Here is an 8134-nt window from a genome sequence, read left to right on the forward strand (position 1 = left end):
GACTCCAGGCCCAGCTTGCCATTGTATACCCAGGGTTTTGGCTTTGGGATCCATTCTCTCCTTCATGGAAATACCGGCTCCAGGCTCCAGTGGGAGTTGTGTCTGAGTAAGGACTGGGAGATAGCACCATAAGGAGCTCAGGGTTTGCTCTGGGATTCTGTGGTATTTTGGGGAGTTGACTCCATGTCCCAAAGGATTTTGGGATTCGTATCAGTATCTTGCATCCATTCTTGGAACAAAGGAAACCTGATCAAACTGAGGTTGGGGGAAACCCTAACTGGAGAAGGAGGGAGCCATTGCCCTCCACCTGTTCCTATCTCCTGTTGCAATAGCCCTCCAAAATATTAGCCCGCCCAGCACGAAGAGAATACACAACTAGATTTCAAGCAGATACAAAGCCTACACTAAGAACAGGAGGACTTGTGGCACCTTAGAGACTAACCAATTTATTTGAGCATAAGCTTTCATGAAAGCTTATGCTCAAATAAATTGGTTAGTCTCTAAGGTGCCACAAGTCCTCCTGTTCTTTTTGCAGATACAGACTAACACGGCTGCTACTCTAAAGCCTACACTGTGTCACACAGACTGAGCCATGCACCACGATAGTGACCGAAACGCCTCACAACAGCAAACACGCCACAAACAACTCAGCAACAGATTTCCACACAAGAGCAACAACGGAACAGCGGAACTGCTAGCTAGTCAGCTGTTACACCAGCTGCAATCCCTGCTGCAGTAAGCCTCCACTTGGTCCCCTAGCACCCGGGAGGAGGGGAAAGTGTGCAAGCACGAATGCATGTGCACCAGGGTATCTCTCACACAATTGTGCCAGGACATTGTGAATAATGCATGGCTTTCTCTATTGTGCACAGGCTGGGTTTGCACTGGGCGAGGCTCTTGGGCCCGCTCTCTTCCCACAGGAAAGGAGCTGGGGCTCACTGGGCTGAGAATCTCTGGAGGATTTGCTTTCCTCCCCTTTCATGGAATCTAAGGTCCACAAAGATCTTCCAGTCACTCGCTCTCCTGACCTGACACAGGAGCCTTGCAGTTTCTTACTGATCCAGGGCAGGAGTGGGGGGAGGCTCTCGTGGCAGGCGTTGCGGAAGGAGGCTGAGGAGATGCAGAAGAGGAGGGGGTCCAGGGCACTGTTGAGGTACCAGAGAGGCAGTGAGAGGTAGGTCTTCAGCCAGGTGTAGAGCACCAGGACGCTGGTGCTCCAGCTGTGAATGTAAATGTGCATCAGGGATGACGCCGTGTCGGGGAAGTTGCAAAAGAAAAACGCAGCCACCACAGCACCTGCATGGAAGAGAGGAGAGAGATTAATGCCCAGCCGCATAGCACAGGGCTCCTTGCATAATGGGATTATGCAACCATGGAAATGACCATATCATTGTCCCTCTTTTAGAACCTGATGCACAGTTGCACCCCCAAACTCAGATTTCATTAAAAAAATGTCTCTCTCTGCCCTTTTGGTTTCAAAGAAAACTTTCAAAACGTGACCCAACTGTGACCAACACAGTGACACCTGCCTGAGTCTGCAAAGAGCCTGAAACCACAGCTATGGAAGAGAAAAATTACACCTTGTTTATCACGATGAACTTCAAAATCACATTTCCACTTGAATATTTTTAACCTGCTCTTGTCGCAATTAACACCTCAGCTCGCTATAACAGAGAGATCAGAAAGACGGTTTAATTTCCCTGTTTTTTCAGTATTTCTTTTGTACATGTGACAATGCTTTCTGTATAGGTAGTGTCACTATGTCATGTAGAAACAGGGAAGAGAAAAACATTTTAGAAGTAAGAAAATGGGATGTAAATCGGCAGAAATCAGCCAAGTGCTAATGGGCAGAGAGATTACTCTTAAAATGTTTTTTATGTTTACTGGATTTCATCTTGAGGGGTTCCTTGAGATTTTAACCCTCCACACTCAACCATCTCACTGCTGATCGTTAGAAGAATGTAAAGTAAATAAAATAAAAACTAAACAATAATAATCTTGCTTCTGTCCTTGCTTTTAAACAAGCTAAATAAGCAAGCAAGAGAATGTAAGGGAAAGCACAAGGCTGCACCTTTCAGTAACAAGAGAAGATAAGGGGCTAATCGAGCAGCAGGAAGGTGTTAAGAGAAGATGCAAAGTCTGCAAAAAAGTGACCATGGACACAAGTAACCCCGCTCCTTACCTCTCTCACCAGATACAAAAGAGGTGTTCCATCACCCCCAGACCCCCAGGCCGGAACAGGACCATACACTGGAAGGGTGGTACCAGGGGAGGGGCAGTACAAGTATAATTCAGTTTGCCAAGAAGAGGGAGGGGGAAGAGGGAGCTCCGTCGGCGTGGGGTGCTAGGGGTCAGGAGAAGGAGGGGGTTCCAGCAGCGACTAGAACAGCAGCTGGGGGAGCGGAAGAGGAAAACTCTATCAGCGTATAGCGATAGCCCGACTGTGTGAAGGGCTTTGGAACATGCTTGTTTGGCCCCAGTAAACCCATCCCATTGCCTGCTGACTGGACTCTGGACTGTTATGTTAAGTAAGGGTGGCAATACCAGACCAGCTCTCAGAGTAGCAGCCGTGTTAGTCTGTATTCGCAAAAAGAAAAGGAGGACTTGTAGCACCTTAGAGACTCACCAATTTATTTGAGCATCAGCTTTCGTGAGCTACAGCTCACTGCATCCGATGTGGCCACTGAATGCATCCGATGAAGTGAGCTGTAGCTCACGAAAGCTGATGCTCAAATAAATTGGTTAGTCTCTAAGGTGCCACTCGTCCTCCTTTTCTTTTTGCGAATACCAGACCAGGCCACCCTTACTTCTGGGCTCCTGCTGGCGGGGCTCTGCCTTCAGAGCTGGGCTCCTGGCCAGCAGCAGCCACCACTCTCCAGCTGCCCAGCTCTGAAAGCAGCACCAGCGCCAGCAGCAGGGCAGAAGTAAGGGTGGTAGAACCGCAACCCCCCCTACAATAACCTTGCAACCCCCCCCACAACTCCTTTTTGGCTCAGGACCCCTACAATTACAACACGGTGAAATTTCAGATGTAAATAGCTGAAATCATGAAATTTATGATTTTTTGAATCCTATGCCAAAATGGACCATGAATTTGGTAGGGCCCTAGATATAGTGTACTTAGACTTTCAGAAAACCTTTGGCAAGGTCCCTGACCAAAGGCTCCTAAGCAAATTAAGGAGTCATGGGATAAGAGGGAAGGTACCGCCCAAGAATCAGTGACCGGTTAAAAGACAGGAAACAAAGGGTAGGAATAAATGGTCAGTTTTCACAATGGAAAAATGGGGGGGAAAGAGTCCCCAAGGATCTGTACAGGGACTAGTGCTGTTCCACCTATTCATAAAAGATCTGGAAAAGGGGGTGAACAGTGAGGTGACAAAATTTGCAGATGATACAAAATTACTCATATAGTTAAATTCTAAACTGACTGTGAAGAGTTACAAAGGGATCTCATAAACCTGGGTGACTGGGCCACAAAATAGCAGATGAAATTCAGTGTTGATAAATGCAAAGTAATGCACATTGGAAAACATCATCCCAACTGTACATACTCAATGATGGGGTCTAAATTAGCTGTTCCTACTCAAGAAAGATCTTGGAGTTGCCATGGATAAGTCTCTCAAAACATCCACTCAATGTGCAGTGGCTGTCAAACAACCTAACCGAATGTTAGGAACCTTTCGGAAAGGGATAGATAATAACAAAGAAAATATCATCATGCCTCTCTATAAAGCTATGGCACGCCCACACCGTGAAGGCAGTTCTGGTGACTCTATCTCTAAAAAGATATATTAGAATTGGGAAAAGTACAGAGAAGGGGAACAAACATGATCAGGGTATGGAACAGCTTCCGTACAAGAAAAGATTAAAAAGACTGGCAGTGTTCACCATGACTGGTGTGGAGGAAGTGAGCAGGGAAGTGTTATTTACCCCTTCACATAACACACGAGTCAGAGATCACCCAATGAAATTAACAGCTAGCAGGTTTAAAGAAAACACACGCAAAGAAGTATTTGCAAAGCATATATATATATATACACACAAAGCACAGTCAGCCTGGGGAACTCATTGCAAGGGGATACTGTGAAGGCCAAAAGTAGAACTAGGTTAAAAAATAACTAGATCAGTTCCTGGAGGACAGGTTCATCAATGGCTATTAGCAAAGATGGCCAGGGACACAACCCCAAGACTCTGTTTGCCAGAAGCTGGGAGTGGATGACAGGGGATGGATCACTCGATAATTGGCCTGTTCTGTTCATTTCCTCGGAAGCGTCCGGCACCGACCACTGTGAAACAGGACACTGGGCTCGATGGACCATTGGCCTGACCCAGTCTGGCCGTTCTTATGTTCTGATACGGGCTCAGGGGCCAGGAGCTGCAGTCAATGTTTCCTGGGATGGGGAATGAGGAATTCAGCCTTCCTCCTCCACATTTAACGTCACCTCTTGCCCTGCCCAGCTGAGGGCGGGATGGGGAGATGCAGCCCCTCCCAGCACTGCGATCCTCAGCTGCCTCCTATGCGCCAACCCCCCAGATCAACTCTCACAACTTCCCTCGGTGCCAAATGCCCCAGCAGCCGTGCCCAGCTACCCCAGATCTCCGCCTGCCCCTCCCAGTTGCTACAATGCCGTTGCTCACCACCACACAGAAGCCTGCAGCACAATGAAAATCCTGGGGCAGCGTACAATGAATGATTGATTAACCAGCTGTACAGATTGCACTAGACTGGGCAGTAAGGGGCAGTAAGGGAGAGAGGGCTGGGGGAGCAGAGCCACTGAATTCTGGTGCCTGCCAAGCGATTCCAGGGTCCCTATCGAATAATTTAGGTCCAACATGCTGAACGAGCCACAGGGCCTTGGTTATGGATGGGGCCGGGCCAGGCCATGAGGGAAGTAGACAGGGTTGGGACTGGACCCTGCGGTTTGGCTCAGCTCCGGCTCCCAGGAGGGATTAGCCCACCGACAAGGGAGATTTGCATAGAGAGTGTTCACTGTGCTCGGCACAGAGGCTGCCGCAGGGACCGACTCCATTCGTGGCTGCAGGAATTCTTTCCTGCAAAGGGAGCTTGAGGGAATTGGCAATCCCCACTAGTGGCCAGGATCCTGCCAGGCCAGAGCGCTGAGCGAGCCAGCCACCTGCGGAGCAGAACCCGGGAACGGAACGCGCGGCTGGAAGGAGGCAGAGACGTCTGCTCAGCTTTCTGGAGGGGTCTGACTAAGAGTGGAGACAGGACGGTCTCTTTGTTCCGGAGGCGCTGGTCACCGTGCCATAGCACAGGTTACACTGAGCTTTGCATGTGGACTGTGAGCTCCTGGGGCAGGGGGCACGTCTCCCTGTGTGTCTGTACCACACAGAGCCAGGCCCAGTGGGCCTGATCCCGACTCAGGCCTGCGCTGTTCATGCCACAACACTGAGAACAGCAGTGTCAGGACTGCACTTCCTGCGGGGCAGATGGGACCGGTGCATCAGCGGCTGATGCTGTCGGGATGACTCTGCTAGGAGCATGTATTGGCTTGACGTTCTCTCCCTGCACGGGGGCTGGTTAACTCCTAGGTGCACCCTGGATATTGGATGTGGCAGTCGGATTTATGCAGCTTTTCACTTCTCCAGTTCGTTAATACAAATTATTTATTTTACTGATTAAAACGAGTCTCAAAATATGGTTTAGATTTTCAAAGGGGCTGGAGGAGGTGCAGGATACCCTCCCAGACCCCCCACATTGCCCCAGGCCCACTGGACCATCCCAGCCTCACTGGACCGCCCCAGGTGCAGTGCGTGGGGCAGTACACGATATGATAAAACAAGCAAGATGTGACGCTGCTCTGTGTACGTGGGTGTGATAATACATTGGATCTAGCCCCGGGTCTGCCACTGATTCGTGTGACTTGGACAAGTCACTTAGGCCCAGATATTCTGAAAGTGGCCTCTGAGTTTGGGGCTCGGTCTGAGCCAGCTGGGGCCCGACTTTCAGAGGTGCCGAGCATGCATCCTGACCGGGGGCTCCGGGTATGCGGCAGCTCTAAGAATCAGGCCCCAGGTGTTCAGAGGTGGCCTCTTAGAACTTGTCACTGGGGATGAGAGGCCACGTCTGGAAGCGTGGGGTCTTTCCGCGCCCCCCCCCCGGCCTCCCCACCTGTGAAATGGGCTGAAGACATGGGCTGAAGTGCTGCAGGGCCCTGGGCCAGAAGGCGCTGGGGAAACACTGAGCGCCGTTCAGAGGCTGTCACTCACTCATGAGGTGCCGGGCCTTCCTCTCCGACGGAGGCAGGCTCCCGGGGGGCTGGTGGACCTGCGCGGAGAAGCCCCCTGAGCAGGGGTGGGTCAGGCCCATCTCCTCCCGCTGCCGGCGGGTCCGGCTGAGGTGGCGGAAGATGAGGAGGTGGAAGGTGACGATGGCGGCCAGGGGGAGCAGGAAGCAGAGGACGCTGCGCGCTTCGATGATGCTCTTGTAGATGACGTACGGCTCGGGCTCCAGCATCTCGCAGACGGTGGAGAGGAAGACACTCTTCTCCCGGCGGGTGGAGGTGTAGTCCAGGATGCAGGCTGACGCCTTCCCGTAGACCACGGTGAGGGGCGCCGAGCTCACTGCGGGTAGGCCACGCGGGGCTGCCGCAGGCCGGTGGTGGCCCACACGGGGTGGCAGATGGCCACGTAGCGCTCCGCGGTGAAGGCGACGACGGCCCATCTGGTGGCGGCGCAGCACAGCTGCCGGGCCACGAAGCAGAGCCTGCAGACGGCGCCGCTCAGGGCCCGGGGGTAGTACTGCCAGAAGTAGCGGTAGAGGGTCACCGGCACGGTGAGCAGCATCGGCACGTCGGCCGCGGCCAGGCTCAGCAGGTAGAAGCGCACGGCGCTCGCCCTCGTGCGCCCGCTCCGCAGCAGCGTCCGCAGGCTCAGCCCGTTGGCCAGGAGCCCGAAGAGGAAGAGCAGGCTGTAGAAGACGGTGACGGGGATGGCCACGTAGTCGGGCTCCGATCAGGAGGTGCTGGGGGTCTGGCTGGGTCGCGTGGGCCCCCGCGGTGCTCTTCCCGGCCAAGTGGTTCTGAGCAGTCAGGTACCCCAGGCAGTCGCTGGCCCCAGCACCCAGGGGCTCAGAGCCGTTGGTGCTGGAGCTGGGGGCCATCCAGGCAGCCGGGGGGCCCTGGGGAGCCAGGGGGCCTCACCAAGGAGCTGGGTTCACTCTCCAGGGCCAAGGGAACTGCAGACGCAGCTTCAGAATCCGACCCCCCTCAGCCGAGCGCTGTGTCCTGCCTCCGCGACGGGGGAGAGCAGGGAATGCTGGGAAGGCGCGGGAGCATCGGTGAGGGCCCCGGGGTGGATTTGGGGCAGGTTTCTCCTGGTTCAGCCTGACTCCTAGGCTCTGCAGGAGCTGGCCCCTCGAGGGAAAGCAATGAGCTGTCATGGTTTGTCTCCCTCCCTGCAGAGGGGCCCCGAGGGGCCGGGGGCGGGGGGGACGGTTCGGTGGCTTCACCCTGCCCACCACCCTGAACACCAGGCCCCTTCCCAGCCCTCCCAGACGCTGGCCGCTCCCCCTCTCCTGCAGGAGGGGCTGCTGAGGGAGGCAGTGGCAGGGTTGGGGAGAGGACCCAGGAGTCCCTGGCCCCAGCCCTGCCCACTAGCCCACGCTGTCTCAACGTCGGGGGCTGGGGAGGGTGGCAGGCAGTGGTGTGCCATCCACTCAGCTGCCTGGGTGCCGCTGTGCCCCCACGGCGGCAGACCCCTGGCCCCGCAGAAGGCGGCTGGAGCAGGATCCCGAGGGGAAGGGCGTCGGAGCTGCAGCAGCTCTGACTGATCAGCGCTAGAGCCAGGCAGCCGGGATACAGGGAGCTGGGAACAAAGGGGGGAGGGAGGCTGCTGGGCTGCACCCCCTGGCCCCTCACCATGGCCGGGGGAGGAGCCCTGGTGAGGGGGGGCAGGTCTGAGAGCCCAGCTCCCGTCGGTGGGCCCAGCCCCAGGTCCCAGCGCACTGCACGGCCCCACAGCGAGCAGGCTCCCCTGGGCAGCTCCCCCAGCAGGGAGCGCTCTCCCTGGGTCCTGGCCCTCAGCCCCGCAGTGCCATCCGCACCACGTCCTCGCCGGGGGCTGGAAGTGTCCGGGAAACATAGCGACCCCCACCCCACACCCCTGGGCTGCA

At 54.9% G+C, this 8134-nt stretch overlaps 1 pseudogene; it reads right to left on the minus strand.

Moving 5' to 3' along the window:
* Window positions 1-485: 485 nt before the first annotated feature.
* LOC141991748 (neurotensin receptor type 1-like) lies at window positions 486-7325 on the minus strand (annotated as a pseudogene).
* Window positions 7326-8134: the final 809 nt, after the last annotated feature.

This window comes from Natator depressus, chromosome 7 (genome assembly GCF_965152275.1).
Source record: "Natator depressus isolate rNatDep1 chromosome 7, rNatDep2.hap1, whole genome shotgun sequence".
Lineage (NCBI taxonomy): Eukaryota > Metazoa > Chordata > Testudines > Cheloniidae > Natator > Natator depressus.